The sequence below is a fragment of the Triticum aestivum genome, chromosome 6B (genome assembly GCF_018294505.1).
Source record: "Triticum aestivum cultivar Chinese Spring chromosome 6B, IWGSC CS RefSeq v2.1, whole genome shotgun sequence".
In the NCBI taxonomy this organism is placed as follows: domain Eukaryota; kingdom Viridiplantae; phylum Streptophyta; class Magnoliopsida; order Poales; family Poaceae; genus Triticum; species Triticum aestivum.
In genome coordinates, this window is record NC_057810.1 from 519,249,998 (window position 1) to 519,267,456 (window position 17,459).

The window sequence follows — 17,459 nt, forward strand, 5'->3', positions numbered from 1 at the left end:
AGTTCGTCCATGCATGTGACCAGAGTCCAGCAAACACGCCTGGATTGGCTATCGTCTACATATCGTGCAGGTTGTGTTGTACAGGGTTGTAGTTCTAGTGAGAAATCTAAAAAAGGTTTCTTGTCATCTCACAAAATTAGGTGTCATGTGCTTCGGTTCACTGCAAGGGTTAAACAACGACAACTGAGTTGGGCGAGTCATTGGGGGCACATGCACGAAGACTATTCGGCTGCCATCTTGGTCAAGCCGGCTATGTTAGTTAGGACATCTATCGACGTACCCCTTTTCTACGAGTTTATCTTTAATTTGATCTTTGATCCTCATCTAATTTGTCCATTGGGATTCATGTTGTTTCCTTTGGGCAGTGAGGTTATGATTTCTTGTCATGTGGCATTTTTACATGTTTTCTGGTGCTTCAGATCAAAATGATGACAACTGCGCCTCCGGGCCACATGCATGAAGACTTCTTGACAGTCATTGACGAGGTCAAGCCGGCTCCAATAGACAAAAGAAAACTAGTACTCCACTATATAGGCAGGAGCCTCCGCGCTTGCTTGCTAGTGTTTCTCTCTTCACACTGTCTTGTCCTCTCTAGATCTAAACACGATAGTGGTGGCCACACACTCTCTCTCTTTGCTCACCGCTGGTCAGAGATCCAGCCGGATCCTCTCCGCCGAGGAAGGTGAGAAGGTGCAACATTCACGCGGCCGTCCTCGGCGACGGCTCTTACCCACTGCCGGGGCGTCCCGATCAGTGTGCCTTGCCATTCTCTCCCAAGCACCGCTGGCGAGGGAGGGCCTCCGACCCCTTCTTCCTCGTTGCCGTAGTGTGGGCAGATCCGGCCTCCCGCCGCCCACCTAGTGACATCCCGGCGACCATCAGGTATAACTTTCTTTGAAACCAACCTTGCTCTACTTCCCGAGCTCCTGACATCGCTGCATTTGTATCTTTTACTATTTCTCAGGCCCCCTCATAGATAGGATCGATCGGCTGTTTGAAAACCACCTAAATTTTTACGGTTAAGAGGTAAAACTAGTTCATGCACTCAAATCTAGTACTACTTGGTTCAAACAATGAAGAAAGGGGGTGGGGGTGGGGGAAGATTTGTTACCTGAATCTAGGACTTGGTCGAAAGAGGAAATAATGGGGGCGAAAAGTAGCAAAGACTGGCTATCCAACTGGTCTCTAGGTCTAATAGGGAAATAAAGGGAAACGCAGTACAAACTCAATATAAATCCAATCTATTGGATGAAAAAGGAAAGAAAGTGGGGACTGGGGGAGAAGTCAACAGAGTAAGTCCAGCACTAGATTTGCTAGCCTCACGCGGTATAAGGTGGCTATGCCGAACAAAAATGGGACTAACCCAGATATCTTATTCTGATATTCGTTGCCCCAAGCCACTCTTATGTAATGCCACTGGTAAAATGTAGCAGTCGCACTGTTAAAAGTAAGGACACGTTAAACCAATGTTGTTTTCAATGTAATGCCTCCAGTAATATGAATCAATGGCACTTTTTTACATGTCCTGCTAAATTTCCCATTAAGATAAGTTGCTTATTTTCGTTAGAAATGCAATTGTCCTAGTCCGCCTACTCTCCTTTGCCCAAAGTAATGTCGTATTTAACGGTTGTCATAGTTAATCCTAATGCCCACACTAATATCTAGCAATGCCACTGCTTTAGAAATTGCTATTGTCCTTGTAGGATTGCCATTCAGATAAGGAACATGCTTCTTTTCATTTGATGCATGTTTCATCACTTGTTAGTCACCCTCCTTTCCACCTTTTTTGTGCAAACAGATATATACATTTCACGCTCGATCTTAGTTGAACTGCACAAATGATATCCAAATTATAGTTGAACATTCCAGGAGCTTCACAACCAACCTTGATGTTGCTCAATTTTATTGCAACTAATGAAGAAGAAGCTCTGTGGGTTTTGTTTTCTGATGGAAATGGAACCGGGGCTGGAGCCCTTTTCTTAAAAAATGAAGAAGAAGCTGCTAGCTCACGGGACATTGCTTCATTTTAGGTGAACTGCACCAAAAGGTCCCATGAATTGAATCATCCATGTTGGTGATTGAAAGAGCCAGCTTCAGCATCCCAGTCTAAGCACCCCCGGCCTCCATCCTTGCGATGCACGGTACACCTTGTTTGCCACCTGCTCGACCCTAGTGTCACTGATAAAATGAAGTAATAATACAGTTAAAATAGAGCAAGTGTCCTCTCTATCATTTCATTTTCAATGTAGATAAAGAAAGTGTTTCTCTTTGTTAAAGTGCTTCTCTTAGTTAATGTACGTTTCATCAACTAGTCCCATTGTTAATGTTTAAGCATTTCTACAAACTGGAGTGCTTAATTTTTGTTGATCTGTACAAAAATAGAGATTTGAATGTCTCAAGGCGCCTCCTTGTACTACCGCTGTACACTGATGTTCATCACTAGTAGAAGGTGTATCTGGGAGACTTGGGACGATTTCCAGTATGAGGCGTACTGTATGAGGCATCGCAGGGCCCATCTCGCCCGCGCAGCATGGCATACTATGATACTATTGCAATATTTTCTTCTATTTATTTTGTGTGTTTCATCAACTAGTGCCACTATAATGTAATCATGCTTTTTCATTATCTGTGCAAACAGGGTTATTCAGCTGCATTTTGGTGGAACTGCACAAATGTACGTATGGAACCGGCATATACGCAGAGTGCGAGGTGTGACAAGTAAAAATTACCGACACCAACCATGCTCCATGCACGCATTGGCATCCACCACCACTAGTGGGATGTGTGGAGCTCTATGTGGACAGATCTTTCTCGGCAGCAAATCCTCTAACCAAATACTAGTAGCTTATATTGGCAGTTTTCTAGGGAGTACTCTTTTCTGAAAGAAGCACCAATCTATTTTTCTTTATTTGTACATTGTGTCACAACTTTGACCCAAAGTTCCAGAGCTATTTTAGGGTGATTGGCGTAGTACTCGGAGACTGATTGTAAGCATGATTTTCATTAGCTATCACACTGATTGTAAGAATGAGCAGGTGGAAGATTAGGTTAGTGTGAAGCTTACCTTAAAGCCTACCGCCGCCGTTGAAACGAGGCGAGCATCGAGGGAACCGTGGAGAACGGCGGGGAAGCGATGTCGCGCCATCCGGCCTCCTCTTGCAGTGGGAGAACGAATACTCATGTGGCTCCGGCTGGCTCTGCACCCTCATGAACGGCACACCATACTTGATTGATTCGTTATCCTTTGGGTGCTCGACCTTCGACCTGTATGCCCACCACCTCCGCTTGACTGTCGCCTCGGGCGAATCTGTTTGCTCCATCGCCCAGAGGAGATACTCGATGAACTCAGATGACTACGGCGTGACTGCCGTCGAGGAGTAGATGTACATCATCGCCCTCATCGCTGTCGTCTCGCCCTTCGCATACATTGCCACATGGCCCTCACCATCCTCGAAATCTCACACTCATTGTCAAACCAAGTAAGGATCTCCTTCAACCTGGCTAACTTTGCTTGGTTGCCGCCGGTAATCTGCCTGATTCCCTGTTGCATCCTCTCCATAGATGTCCTTCTGAGTGGTCCGGTGCTAGCTTTGGAAGATGGGAGGAGAGACGGTGGTCTTGCAATAGAGAAGTGGGAGAGGCGAGATGGTGGTTTTGGAATGGAGATGATGGAGAGGAGAGGAGGTGGTTTTGCAAATGAGAAGAGGGAGAGGCGAGATGGTGGTTTTGGAATGGAGATGATGGAGAGGCGAGGAGGTGGTTTTGCAATGGAGAAGAGACAGAGGAGCGTGCGGCAGCGATTTAGGATTGGACGAGAGGGCCGGCGCGCTGTGACTGGATCGAAATCAAAATCAATTTACCCTTCAATTAAGAAAGCGACCCCACATTAACTAGTCTCCCTTTTATTCTGGGTCATAATTGACCATGATTTTCGCAAATAAAATATATGTTATACGTTGCAAAAATAATATAATTTGAAAGTACATTCAGATACGAACCAAACGATACAATTTTTGGTGACATGCATTCAAATTTTGCTTGTCAAATACAGTACATACGTGGTCAAACTTTGTCCCAACATACGCAAAACAAAAAAATACTTCCAAGACCAGCGCCGCTCTTCCGCTCTTCTCCTCTTAAACCACCACCGCTCCTCTCCTATTCCAATCTAAATCCAGCGCCGCTCCTCTCCTCTTCCATTTCAAAACCACATCCCCTCCTCTCCTGTTCTGTCGTGGAATTAACACGTCAGATGTCCTCATTGAAGGACTTAGTCGTAGATCCATCGCGACGGGTTAGCTTGAAGGGGTTAAACCGGACAAGGGACACAGAAGTTTTATACTAGTTCGGCCCCTTAGATGAAGGTAAAAGCCTACGTCTAGTTGTGATGGGATTGATTGGGTTTCGATGACCAGGGAGCAAATATGCTTTGCCTGAGTCTCGAGTTGTTGTTTCTTGTCCCTGAACCACCGCCGGGTCGTCCCTTTATATACATAGGTTGACGCCGGCCGGTCTACAGAGTCCCGAGGCCGACTCATACAAGTGTCCGGCTCGGTCTCCCCTTTCCTAACTTACAACACAAGTTACATAACCATGGCGGTTTACCACTATGGGCCCTAATCCGCCTTTGGGCTCCGGGCCTCTAAACTTCATTAGTAAAACGCCATCTTCTGGATCTTCATGGGCTTCAATATAGTTGAGGGTGAACCGGGCCCTCCTGGCCGGTTTACACTCAATAGTTATATCGCCAACATTAGGCCCCAGACTGATTCGAACCAGTTCATGTCAATCTTCAATACTTAAAGAAATCTTGTGAACATCTCCTTATATTCTCGTAAACTGCCATGTTGCCTTCTCCTGTAAACTTTGTTAAACCGCCATGACATCATCCTCTGGACACAACTATGGACCATCATGACATCATCTCTGTATAAAAAGATTAAAAAGATTCCCTTCATTAATGGTATCCCGAAAATCGAGGCGACAGGCACGCCCTCTTTGCCGCTTCGGACTCCTCAATTCTTGCGCCTGCCACTTACCCCTTTCTCCTTATAAATAAAGCCGACGAGTCTTTCCATTCTTTCCCCTTGCCTCTTCTTCTTCCTCTCGCGAACTCCTACCGCTCGAGCTCCGCCACCGCCACAGAGCGCACCGTCGTCTTCGTCTCCGGCCACTGCATCACCCTGAATCGAACCAGAGTTTCGCGGCATCCCTCCGAAGTAGATCTGCACTGGTAAGTTTTCCCTTTCCTGCATCTTTATATATGTGCTAGGGTTAACAAGTTCATCCGTGTTCCTAAGTGTTCATCCCAGTTCTTCGTATTTTGCTTCTACCATAGTTTCTTTGATCCAATCAGTAGCGTAGATCTCATGCGGTAGTTGCTCCGAGTCCATTTTCAGTACTAGTAGATCTTCCTTCTTTGTATAGAATCCTTAGTAGAACGTAGGACCTTCTTTGCTCTGCTTAACGCCATTATAGATCACAGAAATTTTTCTTTATCGAAGCATGGTAGATCCAATTTTATTTCATCAGCATGCGAAACCTGTTTCTGTCAACGCTTAGCAGATTTTCATCTCTGGCTCCTCCACCTAAGGGCGGTTTAAATCTTTAGTAGTTGGTAATCCGCCATAGATCATTAGTCCCCACTTTAAACCGAAATCTTGATATGAATAGCAATTTCCGGTTTATCTCATACATATGCCTTGATCAAATCTCCCGGTTTAACACCAACTAATACTTCTTGAAGCGTCAATCGTAAACCGGCCTCCATTTTACCTTTACAGTTTGCTGTCCAAGATGACCAAGCAATTCGCCGCATGCAACTGGGTTCCGTCCCGGATTACAGAAACGCAGATCAATGGCTACGTTGTAACTGGCGCTTTAGCCTCAAAAAATGTCCTTCACTGGCGAGTTCCTAGCCCTGAGTGCCCTCCTGAGCCTCAAGATGGAGAAGTCATTGTTTTTATGCAGCACCTAGACCGGGGCTTCAACCCTCCCGGGTCAAAAAAATTCCGGGATGTCCTTGCTAGCTTTCAAATCCATCCGCAAGATACTGGACCAAATTCCATATCAAATATATGCAACTTTCAAGTATTTTGTGAAGTTTACCTTCAAGAGGAACCATCCGTGGAGCTCTTCCAGGACTTTTTCCATCTAAATCGCCGAACGGAGTTTTCTGATGGCCCTAATACGGAACTTGGTGGGGTATCAATCCAGAAGAGGAAGGAAGTCGATTTCCCACATGCATCACACCACAGTCATCCCAAAGACTCGAACCAGACTTAGTTTTATTGTCAGAACACTACCCCTGCTGGAGAAAATCCCTTGCCGGGTTACCGCCCTCACCGGCTTAGCAATGGCCACCCTTTACCTCGGCGATTAACTGCCAAAGAACGGCAAACTTATGCCCCTCAAATCTCCAAGCTCCGGGCTCTCTTGGCCAACGGTTTGACTAGTGTTGATCTTGTTCGCTGTTGGGTTAAATGGCACATCCTGCCCTTATGTCGCCGCTTCGGATTAATGCATGAGTATACCGGCGACGCCAAGGACCCTCATCGGTTTAATGAGATTGAAATGACTACTGATGAAGTCACCGAATCGGTGAAGAAGATGTTAGACGAACCAATCTCCGCATGCAGCCAAACCGGGCTGGCCCCCTTCTACACCGCTAACAAACCACCAGCGGTAAAGATTTTAACCTTTTGCTTTCTTGATCCGCCTCCGCTTTAACTTTGTTCTAATAAATTTTAACTTTTACAGGCCAATAGTTCCTTCTGGAAGAGGAAGGCTTCAGATAAACCGGCAAGGGCTCCTAGTCCCAAGAGCAAGGTTGTCAAGAGAGCAGCCAAGAAGAAGACCGGCGAAGCTGCTGATCCGCCCGAAGACGTTGAAGATTCGGATCAAGAGGTAGAACTTGACTCCCTTGGCTCCTTTTTCATACATCTTATTAACAATGACTATTATCAGGATGATGTGGAGGTCAGCCGTGCAGACCATGTTGAGGTAATCTCTCTTTCCTCCGATTTAGATCTCGTGCCCGTTCAAAGATTTCGCCGTGCAGTTCGGAAAGTGAAATACTCTCACCCTCTTGCTTATTTGGATCCAAAATTTTCTTTGAAGACACAGCAACCTGAACTGCGTCGCACAACCCGACATAGTGGCCAGCAAGTCACCTCTTTCGGTTTACCAGATACACCAACCCAGAAGCGTCGTCCAGAGGTTACTTGTTCTCCCGAAAAACGTTATCCTTTGAAGGGTTCCCTTGGATACCCACTTAATCCGTCTGATCTGAATTACCAGGCGTCTTCCAAGTCGTCTGGCGGTTCATCAACCACTCAGTTGCCTCCCCTCAAGACCGTTGCTGGGTAAGTTTCCAAGTTTTTCGGTTTGTTTCTTCATGCATCGGTTGATCATACTAATCTTTATTTTGATATCGCAGTGCCAAGGCCCGATTGAGCAAGAAATCCAAGACCAGCGGCCCCTCTGATGATGTTGAACCGGAGAAGACCCCAGACAATGGTGGTGAAAATCCTGATATTGCCCTGGATGACTCTGTCCCGCAAGACCCGGCTACTGATGCTAATCCGCCGGAGGCTGGCCCGGAAACACATGTTGAAACATCGAGTCCACAGGCCACATCTCCAAGTCCAGTTGCCGATCCGCTGGGTTCGGCTGCTAATCCGCCAAGCCCTGCTGCCAATCCGCCAAGCCCTGCTGCCAAACCGCCAAGCCCAGCCAAAGACAATGTCAATCCACCGAGCCCAGCCAAATATGATGATGATGTTGTTGTCACTGGTACTGCTTATACCGCCCCAGGCAATCCGGTTGCTTTATCGAAGCATACTGCCAAGGATGAATTTGCAGCTATGGGCAAAGGGAAAGGGAAGACCGACTTGTGAAGCTATGTTAATCTTTCTGCACAAGAGCTTCATTCCGGATTCTTGAACCGGCTTTACACCAGCCGAGATTATGAAGCCAGTTTGGTGAATCTGATGAAGGAACGTTATGAGGTAATCTTTAAAACACCTTCATTTTAATTATGTACATTCATTGTATTGTAGCCCCCAAGGGCCGGTATATCTCGTGAAGATAAACCAGGACTTTAATCGAAAGAACACTTCAACTTCATAGCCCCCAAGGGCCAGTTTGTTTTGTAAATAAAAACCGGGACTTTTTATATTCCATACTGCACTTTGTTGATTTTCCTTACTTGTGTATTTTCCTGATCAAACACACATTAGCCCCCAAGTGCCAAGATTAAAACTTGTATTGGTCCTTGGGACTTCAAACAACCTATAGTAAAGAAGCAATCCGCATTAGCCCCCAGGCGCCAAGTGTATAACTTGATATATGCTTGGGACTTTTTGATAAATTATTTACATGCTCCTCATCTGATTGTGACAGGCTGATATAAATCTCCAAGGCTCTCAAATTGTTAATCTTCAAGAAAACATCAAGTCCCAACAAGCAGAAACTTCCAAGGCCAAGGATGAGCTCAAAACCGCTTTAGCAGCCATGGAGCAACTCAAAGAAGGGGTCAAGACAGAGTGTGTCAACTAGGAGACTGAGAAGAATGCATTGGTAAAGCGGGCGGAAGGCGCCGAATCAGCGCTTAAACCGGTGGCGGAAGAGCTAACTGGGTTGAAGCGCCAAGTGAATGCCATGACTTCTGCAGTATTTGGTAAGTACTCTTGCCAAGGCTTTCTTTGATGACCATCTTTGTAAAGTGCCGGTTTAACATGAAACTCTTAAACCGTTGTAGGTGGCCGTATTGCTCATTTGGGATCTAACATGCGGATGAAGCTGAAGGCAACATATACTCTAATTGAACAACTGTATACTGGTGCCCAACAGGTTATCTGTGCAGTCTCGTACAACAATCCGGCCCCAACATTGATCAAGGATACTCTAGCAAGGTTATCCATGATGCCAGCACAGATAGAAGAGATGAAGCGATCTGCTGCTAGGGTTGGCGCTTTGTTGGCACTTACTCGAGCTAAGGCATGGATAGCTGACCTGGATCCGATTGATATCGCCAAGGGCTTCCCTAGTGAACAAGAAAATGGGCCAGAGTTTGACAATGAAGCCCTAAAAAATGTGACAAGGGTGATGCATCCTCCGGCGAGTCAATTGGCAGAAGAAGCTAACTTGACTGTTCACCGGTCCTTCTACGATGCCAACAACAAACAGATTGACATTGTCCTGCCGGAAGTGCAAAATCATATCCCGCCAATCCGTAAGCACACTTACGCCCCTGACATTGATCCGGCTAAACTTATAAGTGAAGAGGCTGTCTTTCAGGCCTTAACCCGGATTGATTGGACCACCATGGACTTCCAGCCACTGGATGGGGAGGAGGAGGCTGAACCGACGCCAGATGATCCATCAACATCACGTCAACATTGTGATGAGTCCTGATCCGGCAATCTGATTGATGTGTCATAAACTTTGCTCTGTGGAAAGAACAAGCCTGTATTTTGGGCCTTAAAGCGCCTTGTAATAGGCTAGTTAAAATACTTTTGATCTGCTGCCATTGTGCATTGGGCTATACTTTGCTTGATCTGCCATGCCAATTTCAGTGTTGGCTTATATATCTTCATAATATTAAGCAATCCCTATGTCTGCATAAAAACATCTGTCCGGGCGGTTTACCGCCGGACGGGTCATAATGCCCAAGATAAAGATTGGCTAATAACCAAAGCAGAATAAATATGAAATAACTCATACCTGTGATATGAAATCCCTTAGTAAGGGTGAAAACCAAAATATTTGAGCTGTTAAGTCCCTTACCCTATAATGGTGTTATGAATAAATCATGCCGGGTTACGATGAACACCAGATGATCACATTGGTGACATATAGTCAAAGCCAGGCTGGTTTAACAAACACCGATTTGATAAGATGATTTGACAACCTATAGCTGAAAGCCAAGCCGGGTTAACAAACACCGGGTTAACATGATGACTGAAAGCCACACCGGGTCAATGGACACCGGTTCAAGAGAAATTCATCAAAAGGTGAAAACTTAGCAAAAAGGCAAACAAGAAATCATGTAGTCAAGGCTTTTCAAGGGCTGCCAGGCCCAAATTCGAGGCTTTTCATAGGCTGCCAGGCCACTGAGTTAAACCATTTTGCAAAGCCTTTTAAGATGGGCCTCCAACTAACCAATCGTCTTTTTAACTTTGTCAAGTTGAGGGTCTGTATAAGATTGACTTGTCAAACGTTCAGCGGGTCGTGCCAGGATTACCTGGATAGGAGTGGCTTACTTGATGAAGGCAGGTTAACCCGGGGTTTTAGGTGAATACACCAGACTTCCAAGCCGTGGGTCGATACCCAATTACAAGGGTCCTTTGAAACTCTTCGTGGCTTTTGCACAAAAGAGCCCGCAAGTAACTTTGTGAGTTGTGCTCAATGGGTGCCTATGTTTGAGCTGTGCATAACATCCAGACTCTCTTTGGCCCCTTGGGTGTGAAGCTCCCAAGCTATTTTTGTGGCATATTAGCCGGTTTAATAGGTAGTACTTCGCTTTGTCAGCTGAAGCCCCCATGTAAACAAAGATATTTGAAGAAAACGGCAGAGGTCCTGCTTATAGCAAGGATGCCGGTTTATTATATTGATCATAATATATACATTGTTAAAATATGTACATAAGAAAAGCCTATGGCTCAAGTGTAGTAAGGACGAAGGAGAGCTATGTTCCACGGCCGCCGGGTCTCCTCCTCAGAACTGCGTGAGTCTTCTCGAACGTTAATGAGGTAGTATGATCCGTTATGTAGATTTTTGCTGACCACAAAGGGTCCTTCCCAAGGTGGGTATAACTTGTGCATATCGGTCTGATCCTGGACGAGCCAAAGCACTAAGTCGCCTTCTTGAAAGGTTCGTGTCTTAACCCGGCGGCTGTGATAGCGCCGCAGGTCTTGTTGATAAACCGCCGATCGAGCCAAAGCCATGTCCCATTTTTCATCTAACGGGTCCAGCGCCTCTTGGCGTGCTTGCTCATTATCCGCTTCAACATAATTGGCAACCCGGGGCGAATCATGATGAATATCACTTGGGAGGACGGCCTCAGCCCCGTAAACCATGAAGAAAGGTGTATAACCCGTAGATCGGTTTGGAGTGGTATTTATACTCCATAGCACAGATGGTAATTCTTCCACCCAACAATCCGGCATCCACTTCAAAGGAACCATAAGCCGAGGCTTGATACCCTTTAGGATCTCTTGATTCGCCCTCTCAGCTTGACCATTGGACTGGGGATGAGCCACGGAAGCCACATCAAGCCGGATGTGCTCTCGTTGACAAAACTCCTCCATCTCACCTTTAGAAAGGTTTGTGCCTTTATCTGTGATGATGCTATGTGGAAAACCAAAGCGGAAAATGATCTTTTTGAGAAATTGAACCGCCGTGGCCGCATCACACTTGCTGACGGGCTCCACTTCAACCCATTTAGTAGATTTGTCAACCACCACCAATAGGTGGGTCTTCTTATCCTGGGAACGCTTAAAAGGTCCCACCATATTAAGCCCCCAAGTGGTGAACGGCCAAGTGATAGGTATCATCCGTGGCTCCTGAGCTGGAATGTGAGCTCGACGAGAAAATTTCTGACAAGCATCACACCGCTTTACCAGATCCTCCGCATCAACATGAGCTGTCAACCAATAGAACCCGTGACGAAAAGCTTTAGCCACCAGGGACTTTGAACCGGCATGGTGACCACAATACCCTTCACGGATTTCACGTAGAATCTCTTGTCCTTCTTCAGGAGAAATACAATGTTGGAATATACGTGAAACACTGCAACGATGTAACTCGCCATTGTGAATAATCATGGACTTAGACCGCCGTATTATCTGTCTGGCAAAGATCTCATCATCTGGTAATTCGCCCTGGTTCAAATACGCCAGATAGGGAACCGTCCAATCCAGAGTGGTATGTAAAGCGGCCACCAATTGGGCCTCCGGATCAGGAACAGCTAAATCCTCCTCTGTGGGCAATTTAACAGACAGGTTATGCAAGATATCTAAAAAGGTATTGGGTGGTACCAGTTTACGTTGAGATCCCAGCCGGCTTAAAGCATCTGTTGCTTCATTTTTACGCCGGTCAATGTGCTCAACCTGATAACCCTTAAAGTGACCTGCCATAATATCCACCTCGCGTCTATAAGCCGCCATGAGTGGATCCTTAGAATCCCACGTACCAGAAACTTGCTGAGCCACCAGATCAGAATCTCCAAAACAGTGAACCCGACTTAAGTTCATTTCCTTAGCCACACGGAGACCGTGGAGTAAGGCCTCGTACTCAGCTGCATTGTTAGTACAAGGAAACATTAAGCGGAGAACATAACAAATTTTATCACCTCTAGGGGAAGTCAGAACAACTCCAGCCCCCAAGCCTTCCAATTGCCTGGATCCATCAAAATGAATAGTCCAGTATGTATTATCCGGTTTGTCCTCTGGTGCCTGTAACTCGGTCCAATCATTGATGAAGTCAACAAGCGCTTGTGACTTGATTGATGTCCGAGGCATATACTTCAATCCGTGCGGGCCAAGCTCAATTACCCACTTTGCAACCCGGCCAGTTGCCTCCCTGTTCTGAATGATATCGCCCAAAGGAGCTGAACTGACCCCTGTAATAGGATGGCCTTGAAAATATTGTTTGAGCTTCTGACTTGCCATAAAAACCCCGTACACCAGCTTCTGCCAATGCAGATACCGTTGCTTTGACTCGATAACTACTTCGCTGATATAGTAAACCGGCCGTTGAACCGGATATTCCTTACCAGCCTCCTTGCGCTCCACCACAATTGCCACACTGACAGCACCGGCATTAGCAACTACATACAATAATAAGGGCTCGTTGTCAATCGGAGCAGCAAGAACCGGCGGTTCAACCAACTGCCGCTTTAACTCCTCAAATGCCGCATTAGCTGCGTCACTCCACATGAAATGGTCTGTCTTTTTCAACATCTGATACAAAGGAATCGCCTTCTCTCCCAAACGGCTGATAAACCGGCTAAGGGATGCAATTCGACCCGCCAGACGCTGAACATCATTGATACACTTCGGTTTAGCCAAGGATGTAATCGCTTTGATTTTCTCCGGATTAGCCACAATGCCTCTGTTGGACACCAGAAAGCCTAAGAGCTTGCCTGTCGGAACACCAAAAACACACTTGTCCGAATTAAGCATCATTTTGTAAACCCGAAGATTGTCAAATGTTTCCTTGAGGACATCTATCAGGGTTTCCTTCTTCCTGGATTTTACCACAATGTCATCCACATAGGCATGAACATTACGCCCAATCTGCATGTGAAGACAATTTTGCACACAACGCTGATAAGTTGTCTGGGCACTTTTGAGCCCAAAGGTCATAGAAACATAGCAGAAGGCTCCAAAGGGAGTGATGAAAGCTATCTTCTCCTGGTCCTTAACCGCCATTTTAATCTGATGATAACCTGAATAAGCATCCAAGAAACTCAAGCACTCACAACCCGCTGTCGCATCAATAATCTGATCAATACGCGGGAGAGCAAAAGGATCTGCCGGACAAGCTTTATTCAAATCTGTGTAGTCCAAACACATACGCCAAGTGCCATTTTTCTTAAGAACGAGCACCGGATTAGCCAACCACTCAGGGTGAAATACTTCGATGATAAAGCCAGCAGCCAACAGCCAGGCTACCTCTTCACCAATGCCCTTGCGTCTTTCTTCGTTAAAGTGGCGAAGAAATTGCTTGACTGGTTTAAACTTGGGATCAATATTGAGAGAGTGCTCAGCGAGTTCCCTCGGTACACCTGGCATGTCAGAAGGCTTCCATGCAAAAATGTCCCGGTTCTCACGGATGAACTCAATGAGCGCGCTTTCCTATTCGGATCCAGATTGCTGCAGATGCTAAACTGTTTGGATGAATCGTCAGGGACAAAGTCAACAAGTTGAGTCTCATCAGCTGGTTTGGATTTCAGGGTCGGGTCATGCTCAGTGGTGGGCTTCTTCAGAGGGGTCATGTCTGCCGGATCAACATTGTCTTTATAAAACTTCAGCTCTTCTGCAGCACAAACCGACTCAGCATAAGCCGCATCATCTTCCTCACAATCCAAAGCGATCTTTCGACTTCCATGTACTATTATAGTCCCCTTATGACCTGGCATTTTGAGCTGCAGATAGATATAGCAGGGTCTCGCCATGAATTTTGCGTAAGCCGGCCGTCCAAATAGGGCGTGGTACGAGCTCTGGATTTTTCACCACTTCAAAGATCAATTTTTCAGACCTGGAATCATGCTCATCTCCAAACACAACCTCCAAAGCGATCTTGCCAACAGGATATGCCGACTTACCTGGTACTACACCATGAAAAACCGTGTTGGATGGTTTAAAATTCTTATCTGTCAACCCCATGCGACAAAAAGTCTCATAGTATAGGATATTGATACTGCTTCCTCCATCCATCAGGACATTGGTAAACTTGTAACCTCACACCTGAGGTGCTACCACCAAAGCTAACTGACCCGGATTGTCGACCCGGGGCGAATGATCCTCTCTGCTCCACACAATGGGCTGCTTGGACCCCCGCAAATAACGTGGTACTGCCGGTTCAATAGTGTTAACTGCCCTCTTGTGAAGCTTCTGATCACGTTTGCACAGGCTAGTAGTGAACACATGATATTGCCCACCATTCAACTGCTTGGGGTGACTTTGATAACCTGATTGCTGCTGATTTCCTTGATTATTCAGTTGACCATTACCACTTTGATTACTCTGGTTGCCCTGATTACTCTGAAATCCGGAGTTTGAACTGTCGCCACCATGAAAACCTGGACCTGAACCGCCCGACGGACCCTGATCATACCGGAAGACATCGGAATTATTGAACTCCTTCATGATATAACAATCTTTCCAAAGATGTGTGGAAGGGGCCTCTTTGGTCCCATGCTTTGGGCAGGGCTGGTTTAACAAACGCTCCAGATTCATCCCTCCACCGCGCTGGGGCGGTTTACCTTTACGACACTGCATATTGGTGTTAGCCACAAGATCTGAACTATCTGCCTTGCGCTTACCATTATTCCCATGGCCTCCTCGGTTATGATGCTGTCCCTTTGCACCGTCGTTCTTCTTTCCCTTCTCCGGTTTCTCCTCATGAGAATCGGGATCCTTGGTATTATCAGAATCGGCATATTTGACCAAGGCTGCCATAAGGGTTCCCATGTTATTGCAGTGGCGCTTGAGCCGTCCCAACTTCATTTTTAGAGACTTAAACCGGCAATTACGCTCCAACGTTATGATTGCTTGACCAGCATTAATCTGGTCTGACGAATGCAGAACTTCTAAAACCCGGCGCACCCAATGAGTTGTTGACTCGTTCTCCCCTTGAACACAGGCATCCAGATCCACAATGGACATAGGCTATTTGCACGTGTCTTTAAAATTGGCTATAAACCGGGCCTTCAACTGATCCCATGACTCGACGGAGTTGGCTGGCAAGTTTTTCAACCAAGTACGGGCTGTCCCTTCCAACATCATCGTGAAGTACTTTGCACAGGCCACTTCATCCACATCCAGCATCTCCATTGCCATCTCATAACTCTCGACCCACGCCTCAGGTGGCTAATCTACGGTGTAATTAGGCACCTTACGTGGACCCTTGAAATCCTTGGGCAGTCGCACATTACGGAGAGCCGGAATGAGACACGACACTCCCCAGGAACTGAAAGCAAGCCCAGTGCCTCGGTCTACTGACGCTGCTGGCTGAACCGGGGAGGGTTGATAACGGCCCGTATTTTGTGCTGCCAAAGCGGCCTCCCTTCTTGCCCTGCCATTATCCACCACGTCTTGAGCATTACGGCGTCGCGCACTGCTAAATACTTCTGGTTCATCCATGTGCCTGCTATAGCTTTTGCTCGAACGGGGAGTTGAATGAATTATATCTCGGCTATAGGAGTAAGCCTGCTGCTGCACCACGGCGGTTTGAAGAAGATCCCAGGCCCGCCGCGTTTCAATCTCCGCCAGTGAATCGCCCTCCATCGGAATGGCTGCTAGGCGAGATGCTGCGGCAATCATGTTATCCAAAGGGCTCGAGAAGTGACCCGACGGTGTGGACACGTACTGCGGCCAGCTATCCGTTCGTCGAGGTGGTTCCGTCATCCGTGGTTGATCCGGCTGCCCTAGGCGCATCGGTCCGGTTTGCAGCCGCCGGATTACTCGGCCCAGCGCCTGGTGTGTGAACGAGGTTCAGTCCTTCATAGACAGGCGGCAGATGAGACCTGTACTTCGTTCGCATTACGTCATATGATGCGGTCCGATCCAGCATGAGCCGGTAATTCTGCGATTGTATCTGTTGTGACTGGGCATCCAAAGCAGCCCGTTCTTTAGCCATCCTAGCATCCTCAATTGCCAGGTCCTCCTTAGCCTGCGTTATCTGGTCCTTCAGCTTCGCAACATCCGCATTGTGTTGATCCTGCGTCTCCGGAATAACCGATGTGGTTAACAAGGTCGCCCAGGCATCCATCAAACCGGAGAGGACTTGAGCCAGTCGGCACGCCGGGGCTCCTACCGTGGCCGCCGATCCGGTATTCATTGCCGCTGTAGATGAAGACTGCAAAGTGGGTTGTGTTCCGGCCATGTACATAGTAACCCGACTTGGCGGTTCAAGAAGGTCCGGAATACTATTGCCATCGGAATATCCTTCGAACACACCATCATGAATTTGGTATAGGGACTCGATTTCACTAGTGGATGACTCGCCGTCGGAATAAACAGCCGTCTCGCATTCAGACATTGGTTCAGATCTGATCCCATGGATACATCCTATGAACGCACGCTTTATGGTGGGCTTAAACTGGGCAGGGCTCGCACGCTGAGCCGTCTCGACGAGATCGGTGCAGATGTTCGGCTTAGGGCCCGGTTCGCCGATCTTGCCGATGAAGACATGAATTCTGCCAAAGGGGACCCGGTATCCGTACTCGACTGAGCCGGCCTCAGGGCCTCATCCTTCATTATCGATGTAGAGCTTGACGCGACGACTCTTGGTCATCTGGCCAACCATGTACCCCTTAAGTCCTTCAGAGGTGCCCTTCAAGAACTCGAAACCATCGTGCGATAGCCCCACGGTGGGCGCCAACTGTCGTGGAATTTAACACGTCAGATGTCCTCATTGAAGGACTTAGTCATAGAGCCATCACGATGGCTTAACTTGAAGGGGTTAAACCGGACAAGGGACACGGGAGTTTTATACTAGTTCGGCCCCTTCGATGAAGGTAAAAGCCTACGTCTAGTTGTGATGGGATTGATTGGGTTTCGATGACCAGACAGCAAATATGCTTTGCCTGAGTCTCGAGTTGCTGTTTCTTGTCCCTGAACCGCGGCCGGGTCATCCCTTTATATACATAGGTTGACGCCCGGCCGGTCTACAAAGTCCTGAGGCCGACTCATACAAGTGTCCGGCTCGGTCTCCCCTTTCCTAACTTA